Source organism: Octopus sinensis, linkage group LG1 (genome assembly GCF_006345805.1).
Source record: "Octopus sinensis linkage group LG1, ASM634580v1, whole genome shotgun sequence".
Classification (NCBI taxonomy): Eukaryota; Metazoa; Mollusca; class Cephalopoda; order Octopoda; family Octopodidae; genus Octopus; species Octopus sinensis.
Genome location: NC_042997.1, coordinates 178,928,720 through 178,938,884, shown reverse-complemented (window position 1 = coordinate 178,938,884; position 10,165 = coordinate 178,928,720). Strand labels below are relative to the sequence as shown.

The 10,165-nt window shown below is 36.2% G+C and overlaps 1 protein-coding gene and 1 non-coding gene across 3 annotated transcripts in view; both read left to right on the top strand.

Annotated features, from left to right (window-relative positions):
* Positions 1-10,165, top strand: part of LOC115229990 (acetylcholine receptor subunit alpha-type acr-16-like) — a 918,018-nt gene that overhangs the window by 588,665 nt on the left and 319,188 nt on the right. The window lies entirely within an intron of this gene.
* LOC115220667 lies at positions 5,257-5,360 on the top strand. The gene has a single exon (XR_003882584.1). It is a non-coding gene; the product is annotated as a U6 spliceosomal RNA (small nuclear RNA).

The window sequence follows — 10,165 nt, the reverse complement described above, 5'->3', positions numbered from 1 at the left end:
AACTTTAGTATTAACAGATCTATAATCAAAGATATTCCAATGATGGCTACTCCACCGATAGGTATCTAAAACTGCATTGACCAAAGTGTGATTTAAGAGAAAAATCGTCTGCAGATTTTTGCCACTCACCTCCTTACGGTTAATATTCTTTTTGTAGTTGTTGCAGATGTTGTTGTTGTTGGTAGAGGTGGTGGTGGTGGTGGTGGTGGTGGTGGTGGTGGTGATGGTAGCGGCGGTGTCGTTATACCAGCGATGAAGGTAGTAATAGTAATTCTAGCTTCAAATTTTGGCCCAAGGCACAAGCAGTGCTACCGATTCTATCAGTTCGTGATAATAATACTGGTTTCTAATTTTAACTCAAGGCCAGCAATTTTGGGAGAGGACGAAAGTCGATTACATTGACTCCAGTGCTCAAATAGGTACTTATTTTATTGACCCCAAAATGATGAAAGATAAAAATCGACTTCGGCGGAATTTGAACTCAGAACGTAAAGACGAACGAAATGCCGCTAAACATTTCGTCCGGTGTACTAACGATTCTGCCAATTGGTGATAGTATTGGAGCTGGTTGTATCAGTGACAGTGGTAGTAATAGTGGTAGTATTTGAGATGGGGCAGGCGTTGATGTTGTTCTTACTTGATGTCTTATAAGTCGCTACTTATTGGCAGTGGCGGTGTTGGTCGTATTGTGATTTATTGCAGTGTCGGTGGTGATAAAGGTAGTGGTGATTATGGTGGTAGTAGTAGTGGTGGTGGTTATGGTGGTAGTAGTAGTGGTGGTGGTTATGGTGGTGGTGGTTATGGTGGTGGTGGTGGTAGTAGTGGTGGTGGTAGTAGTGGTGGTGGTGGTTATGGTGGTGGTGGTGGTGGTGGTGGTAGTAGTAGTAGTAGTGGTGATTATGGTGGTAGTAGTAGTAGTAGTGGTGATTATGGTGGTAGTAGTAGTAGTAGTTGGTAAGGGCATTTCATAAACTTAGTTGCGGTGGTAAGATTGTAGTAGTAGGAGGAAGAGGTGAATGTGGAGGAGTAATGGTGGCCGTAAGATTATGGTAGTTGTAGCAGTGGTAGTGAAAACGGCGGCGGCTGCGTTCTCTGCAGTAGTATGGGTGGTGGCGATGATGGAGAGATTTTTCTTGTCTGATGCAAATTTTCATAACGTTAAATATCAGATAATATTCTATCCACTACTCAATGTGTCTAATTAATTTAATGGAAAAAATGTTACATAGGAAATGGAATTTCTGAGTAGTAATCCTCAAATCTTCATCAGAGAGGAATTAAGGAAAAGCATTCTAAAAGTACACGCGCAACTAGTAAGCAGAACGTAGAAGAAAATAGTTAGAGGTGCCGAGCGATGGAAGGAAAAGAGAGAATTACATACACACGTGTGTGTGAATGTGTGTGTGTGTTGTAATATTGGGTCATCCCATAAATAATGCGTTTTTTTTAGACTTCTTTTATTTTTCAAAATTAATATAAAGTTCTTTTTTAATCTAAAATATACTCTCCTTCATATTCTACAATGCTCTTCCATCTATCTAGTAGACTTACAAGGCCCCTTTTCCAAAAACCACTTGTCCGGGACGAAAAGTATTCCTCCAGTACCGTTCTGATCTCGTGTACAGAATGCATATTTTTTCCGTCCAAATGATTTTGAAGACTGCAGAATAAATGATAATCCGACGGGGCAATATCCGGTGAATATGGTGTGTGGGGCATCGTTTCCCATTGAAAGTACTCATGCCTTGGAATGTAATCCCCACTGTATGTGGCCCAGCATTATCCTGGTGGAAGAACACCTTTTGTCTTGAAACCAAAGATAGTCGTTTTTCTTCTAGCACTGACTTAAGCCCCTCAAGCTACGCGAAGTAGATCTACTTTGTTATCGTTTGGTTTGGGTTTAAATGTTTGAAGTAGACTAAATGTTTCATTTCCCACCAAACAGATAACAACACCATACGTTGGTGAAGACCTTCTTTAACCTGGGTTGCAGGCATTTCTCCTTTCCCTACCCACTGTCTTCGCCGCTTCACATTTTTACAGAGAACCCATTTCTCGTCACCAGTCACTATTCGGTCCAAAAAAGGTTCATTCGTGAGACGTAACAGCAAAGAAGAGAACATATTCAGTCTCTGCGCGTGATTAGACTCGGGTAGTTTGTGAGGAACACATTGACCCAATTTCCTGACTTTTCTGATGTGTGTCGATGAACGGTTTAATTAAAAATCCAAGCTTCTCTGCTAGTTACTCAACAGTTCCCATGGGATTTTGTTCTACCAGGATTTGCAGGACGTCCTCGTCGAGCTCCGCAGATCTTACAGGGTGAGATATGCCTTCTAGGCTGTAGTTTTGGGCTCGGAATTTCTGGAATTTCTGGAACCCCCGTTGACACTGGACCCACCGTTGACACTGGCCAGTCGATTAGATCGACTCCAGTATGCAACTGGTACTGGATTTATCGACCATGAAATGATAACAGGCAAAGTCGACCTCGGCGGAATTTGAACTCAGAACGTAAAGACAGACGAAATACCTATTTCTTTATTACCCACAAGGGGCTAAACATAGAGGAGACAAACATGGACAGACATAGGTATTAAGTCGATTATATCGACCCCAGTGTTTAACTGGTACTTAATTTATCGACAGACGAAATACCGCCAAGCATTTCGCCAGGCGTGCTAACGTTTCTTATTTCTTTAATGCCCACAAGTGGATACACACAGAGGAGACAAAGAAGGACAGACAAACAGATTAAGTCGTTTATATCGACCTCAATGCGTAACTGGTACTTATTTAATCGACCCCGAAAGGATGAAAGGCAAAGTCGATCTCGGAGGAATTTTAACTCAGAACGTAGCAGCAGACGAAATACCTCTATGCATTTCGTCCGGCGTGCTAACGTCTCTGCCAGCTCGCTGCCTTTTATACTATAAATGTACCTTTCTCCTCTAGGCACAAGACCTGATATTTTGGGGGAAGGGGCTAGTTGATTAGATCGACCATAGTATGCAACTTGTACTAAATTTATCGACCCCGAAAAGATGAATGGCAAAGTAGACCTCGGCGGAATTTGAACTCAGAACATAGACAGACGAAATAATGGTAAGCATTTGCCTCGGCGTGCTAACATTTCTGCCAGCTCGCCGCATTTTTATACGATAAATATCGCATTTCCAATGAATTGGACGCGCTGTGTTTTCCTTTCTCTTATCCTCTACCTCTCTCTCTCTCTCTCTATCCCTTTATCTCTCACCTTCTCCCCTCCTTTTCTGTCTCCCTTTTTCTTTCTCACTCCCCTTATCCCTTTATCTCTCACTTTCTCCCCTCCTTTTCTTTCTCCCTCTCCCCTTCTCTCTCTCTCTCTCTGTATCTATTCTATTTATACCAAAACGGCGTCTGCTCTTCCCAAGTAGCTAGTTGCAGACTACCTCAATCCAGCCACATTGGATACATGTGACTACTCTCCTCTCGTCTTGCCCTGTTATACCCCTCAATTCGGCCTTACACTAACACCCCTTGATATTATATAATAGACATTTTGCAAGCTACCTGTATTATCTGAAAGAAATTGTAATGCAAAAGTTCTAATTCTCATTTACTTAAAACTGCACCAAACAGCTTACACCCAATATACATAGCTTATCTTGTAATATCAAATAACTTTAAATAATTAAGAATCTCCACTGAAATTAAATTTCCATCCAATTCGAAGTATTGTTTACCATATCTAGTATTTGTAACGAATATTAAAACTACCTTGAACTTACCCATAATTATTGAAAATGAAAGTCAACATTGTATTAATATACTCTAAATATAAGTGACAGTGAAAATTATATAAACGTAGGTTTGACTCTGTAGTTAAGAAAAAACAAGTTCGGTTTATAAAGACATGGTTTTGGGTTTAGTCCCTCTTTGCGGCACCTTGGCAACCAATAGTTCGTGAACGAATTTGGTACTTGACGTAAGCTATACGGAAATCCATCATATGTATGTATGTATGTATGTATGTATGTATGTATGTATGTATGTATGTATGCATGCATGCATGCATGTATGTATGTATCTATGTATATATGCGTGTGCATGTCTGAGTTTATCCCCATACTAATAGAAACCGTTGTTGGTTTGTTTACGCTTCCGTAATATACCAGGGGGCAAAAGCGTCAACTAAACGCTACAAGACGATGCTCTAGCATGGTTGCAGTCCATAGACTCAAACTAGTAAAAGTTTAGAAGAATAAAGAAATAATGTGAGATAAGAATGGTTTTGAAAATCTACTTTCACTATCTGCTTAGGTGCTGTAAATCATTCATTGCGCTTACTGCAGAAACGTCGTTAAAAAAACTCGATCAATTTCCCTGCTTTGCGATATGTCTTATCACTTGATATCATGTGGCATATATAGCATATGATATTGGTCATCAGCTCTTAAACTAAAAGGAAACATTATATTTTGAGTTTTTGAGCTGAGTTTCTTCAGTAAAAATACTTAAAGTTATCCGCCTCACATTTTCAAATTCAACTTCTAACGGCTGAACATTTCAGTAAGCATTGCCTACGTATATTTTGGTAACTTCTCATATAAACCGCTATCAAGTGCTACCTCTGAGGTCTAGTTTCATGAGGTTTAATTGTCATTATCTATATGCACAAACTAGATGAAAATGCATTAAAAATCTGATATTCCTAAACAGTATCTTCTAGTTAAGTACATGGTACTTTTATGCTTAATTTGTTTTGAATGGGAGACAATTAGCATATATTCCCTGATCTAGATCATCGACAACCCAATAGATTTTGAAACGGAGAATCTTGACGACACAGAATCTCTCCTTTTCTCTCATTCTTCCACTGTTTTACTCTCTCTCTATCACACACACACACACACACACACACACATACGCACACACACACACATGATAGATCGGTAGCCACTACACACATTTTTTCTCTCCTTGTTTCTTTCTGTGGAAGAGCGTAGGCTGGAAACGTTAAAGACTTTTTTCAATTCCCGAGCGTTATACTAATACATTTGTTTGTTTTCCACACCACCTGTCTTCGTCTTTTGCTTTTTTTCGTGAATTCTCCCTATATATACATATATATATATATATATATATATATATATATATACACACACACAGATTGATTTACAAGTCAAAATCATCGTGAAGGACTACATTAATACTAGTTTCTATAGGAAATATACCTATGCAGAATCTGTATAAAAAGTATACAGATCAGCCCTTGCACCCAATTCGGCATTAATTGTAAGCCTGGAATAATACAGAGAAGATTAACATAGTTCCTGTGCAAGAATGACTAGGAGATTCGCAACGAGTTCCATATTTCCTGTGAAGTTGTATTACCAAATGCTTAGAGGTATAGTGCTCATAATCATAAGGTCAGGGATTGAATTCAGGGACCGGATGGTGAGTTGTGTCCTTCAGTATGACACTTCATTTCATAAAGCTTCCATCAACTCTTCAGTAATAAGTACCAACATATTGATAGCGCAGCACCCTCTCCTTCCAGATGCAGCTTGATAATATAAGCCAAAAGAAATTGTATCTCCAATAATACAAAGCATATTTAAAACGATCAAAATTTAATGATAAAACATGTGTTGTAATCTCCCGGGCGATTCGTGGTGATTCAAATGCATGGTTGGCACACTCTGAACCTACCATGAGAAAAATTCTTTCAGTGAGTCGGCTCAAAACATCGACAACGCATTATGTAAATTAGCAAAATGTTAAATGAACAAAAGGAATAAATGTTTAGAAGCTCTTGTGATGTACCATATAACATTTAATAAATGTGGTGGATCTAGGATACAAAGCTGTATGTTTGTATTTATAAACTGGCAATGTGTATTAAATACTATATTCAGATAAAAACGTTTATTCTGTTGAAGAAATTTTTGGTAGTGTTACAACCAAGTCATTAAAACAAGGAAATGAATATTGGAAATTTAAGGATTAATGAGGCCATCATTAACAAGAAAATGAATTTGTTCATCAACAACAAAAACGGCCTGAGAGACGGTGATTGGTTGATTTAAACACTACTACTCTAATCATATCTTCGCCTCTTTCCTCAATGTTAGCGTTTCAAAAATAACTGCTTTATTACTTTTAATCTCCACAGAACAAACATAGCTTAATCTTCGTTTTCCTTTTGATGAGGCCTTATAAATATGCATATACGTCAAAAAACTTACTGTTGTTCTTGTTTTGCCTTCGGTTTTGCATTTGTTTTCGTGCCTTGATATTCCTTTTATAAATACTTTCAATGAAAACTTCGTTTAAAAATGATAAAAATAATACAAATTAGTAGTTTAACCCTGTAAATTTATGTTTGCTCATCTTTTTTCAAATTCTTGTTTTGGTGAAGTTTCCTTTGGTTAGTCCTATAACACTTTCTTTTATCATCATTAATGCATCTTACATTTATTTCATGAAGCAGCTATTTATGCATTTTGCTGGGAATCTTAAGGCTTAAAAACTTTCCTTCAATATTTAAATTTATTTTATTTCGCTTAATTGTTTCCTTTAGTCCAAACATTTTATCGCATTTATTTTTATTGCATTTCCTTGTTAACTTGCAAGCATTTATATACTTTTTTCGTTTCATGATTCCATGACTTGTTTCAAGGCCAGCTTATAAGATAAGGATTTGATTTTCCGTTCCATATTTTAGCGCTACTTTTATAATAAAACATTCTTTATATTTCGATTATTCTCTGTCTAGTCACTCATTATTTCATTCTTATAGCGATTTTACCAAATCACGTTCTGTCTCCTCTTCTATCAGTCTCTAGCCTGTATCTTTCTTCCATTCCTTTCCCCCATCTTTCGCTTCTATCACATTACAAGGTCTGCTTACTAAATATATTTATATGCTCGTAACGATTATTTTCTGAAAATATTCTAAAGCTATGTGATGCACATGAAACGTAATTTGCCGGATGTGACAAGGTTGATATCCGGATCGCAACAGGCGTCTATACAAGAAGTGTCAAAAGAGACACATTGAACTTTTATAATCATGTATCAAAACTAAAAACTGAATGTCTGAAGGAGAAAATTATGATGCGTGTCAGAGCCATTTCTCATGGTTGTGTAGCGGAATGTGTAGCGTTGTGTGTTTGTATAAAAATGATTTTATAGGTCGTATTATATGCCAAGAAATAAATATGTCATTGCGTTGTAATATGTATGCCATCATATATTACATATTATATTGAAGGGTGTGCACACACACACGTATAAGTATATATATATATTTACATGTATCTCGTATTTTTACTTTATATATGTGTCTGTTTGTACGTACGAACGTGTATGTATGTATGTATGTATGTATGTATGTATGTATGTATCTATCTGTCTGTCTGTCTGTCTATCTATCTATCTCTCTATCTATTTATTTATCTATAATCACAGACGTCCTCAGTTTCAGGCAAGAAAACTTTTGAAGTAGTGTAATGCTAATTCAAATCAGTGTTTACTAATAATTCAGATTAGCCATTCATCTTCATTCGCTAGATACTTGTCTCTCTACAGACATGCAAATATACATGCACGGATACGCAAAGAGACGCATACAAACAAAAACTGAGCATTAGTGTTTGTGCGTGTGATTACATATGTGCGTATGTGTTAAATATGTTGTCTATTGTTTTGTATACAATTATATATTGATTTCTTACATTGGCACAAAGCCGATCTTTTTGTTACGTAATATAAAACAATGATTCGCATTTAAACCTAGTTTGTTAGCAGTTATTTAGCATTGATGAGTTCATAGGTAAAGTTCCCCAGGGATAGTCATTTTACATCATATCATGTAGCTTATTTAGTTTTGTTTTTCGAACCAGACGAAAAGGCAGTAACCAAAGAAAGTTACATTATACCACATTATCAAATATATCTATTATACCACACTTCATTCAAATGCAAATATGCAACATCACTTTTACTTTTATTTCTGCTTTTTAAAAGTATTTTCTTAGATATATAACTTTGTATAGCATGTTTCAGGTTGTTCAGAGAATTATATAATAAATGCCGAAAAGACTCCAGAACATTACTGTACTAAGACTTGAGATGTAACTTACACATTTGACGTGATTCATTTTGAGAAACCCGGTCTCACTCATTCATTACATAAAATATATTTCTGTGGGCAAATTGACAAAGCTTCACTAACTATGAATCTGCCAACGTAGATCTAGAATCCTTATTCTTTCTCTTCACTTACTTCAGCAGTTTTCCTTTACGAACCAATGAGTTGGATATCTAGGTGATTGTTCGTCATGCTGGAAATAGCAACCGAATTTTCTCCAAGTTACACACGATCCTCTTAAATAAAGATTGATATTTATTGGACAATGTAGTTCTTGTTATACAAAACGATGGGATGCTCGCAGCTGAAGCACATTTAACCACCGATTACTTTGAAAAGGGCGAGGATAAACAGAAAAATAAGAAGAGAAAAAGACGGCAACATAGAACGGTTTTTTCATTGTAAAACCCCTGTGTATTCGCTTGAGCTGCCAAAAGTTGCAGTCAAATTTCCCGCAAAATAAACACTTTACTCTCTTGAAAAATAAGGTTACTTTGAAATTTTGTAGTCCAATGTGCCAGAGAACTGAAAACATGACGAGATGCACACGGCTGAACGAGCTTTGATCAAATGTATGCTATATCAAGGCTTATGTGGAAGCAAAGCAACACTAATACCAACAACAAAAGCAGCAGCAATAACAATAGTCTTTACTGCTCTAAAATTAACTTCGCCATTGCCTCTACTTCTCAATGTAAAGGCGGAGTGAGTTGGCATAAAATGTGATAACCACAACTCTCTCTCTCTCTCTCTCTCTCTCTCTCTCTCTCTCTCTCTCTCTCTCTCTCTCTCTCCCCACATTCCCTCCATCGTGCTTAAATGACAAAATAAAACACTATTAGGTCAACAATATAATAATTCACAATGTTAAAATTACTGGTGTCTGAAACTCCCAGATAAATATGTAGTTTCTAAACGCTTGCTATACAAGTGGTCCCAGCCACCACTCACTGTTTATTCTTAATGGACTTCGCATTGAATTCGCCCGTTACATTGATTCTTTTACATGTTATAATTATTTTTTATTTCTCATTTTTTTTTTGCAGTGTACTTTTCTATCTTTCTTTGTTCTTATTTGATGTATTTAACAGTTTGCTTTTTGTTTTGTTTTTTGTTATTTTTTCTTTTAGATTTTGACTTTCTGAATCGTTATCCGCTTGAGCTGGCTATTTTGTTTTTAATTTATTTCTCTACATTATCTTTCCCTGTAGTACACGCACATACACACACAGACGTGTATATATATATATATACATATATCTATATCTATATATATATATATATATATAATATATATATATATATATATATATATATACATGTGTGTGTTACTCTTTTTTCCTTTTTTGTGTTTTGCAAATAAACCAATACTTCGACCGAGCTTTAATATCTAATAACAATACTTCATTGGAAGCCACTAACTTTTAACACACATACTATGTTTGTTGATTGCCTTGCAGCACAGTTGGGAAAGGTTTATTATGTAGTACAGAGCAGATATAAAATGAAACAGTGTCGCAGCCTTTCTTTTAAAACACAAGTAATTATATTTTCAGCCTAGATTCTCTGAGTATCTGGCTTTGTTCCCATCACACTACTAGTCAGCACCCCATCCGATACAAATACATCAGTAGTAGACACCTATTTGTTTAGCTTTGTACTGTTTGTTTCTTTTACTTTCTATTTCATCATCGCTGGTATAGCTATTTAAAAATGTCTACCTTTTGACGAAGCACAATTTAGCGTTATATTTTGGCCTGAATTAGTTAATCCTATTTGGTTGTTTCATTAACTATTCTACTTTGTTGAAAATAGGGGGAAAATGTTGGTTATATTGGCCGACCGTCGAAAACAAATGAAAGTTCTGGACTGATTTTATAATACGAGCAACAAAATATAGACTGAAACGTTATAAAAAGACCTACTGATAAATTTATTTATTCGAATATCCTTTTCCTATTGTCACGAAGATTAACTTAATCTATGGCCATAACAGAGCAGTTTAAATCTACTAAAGGCTGTCTCTAA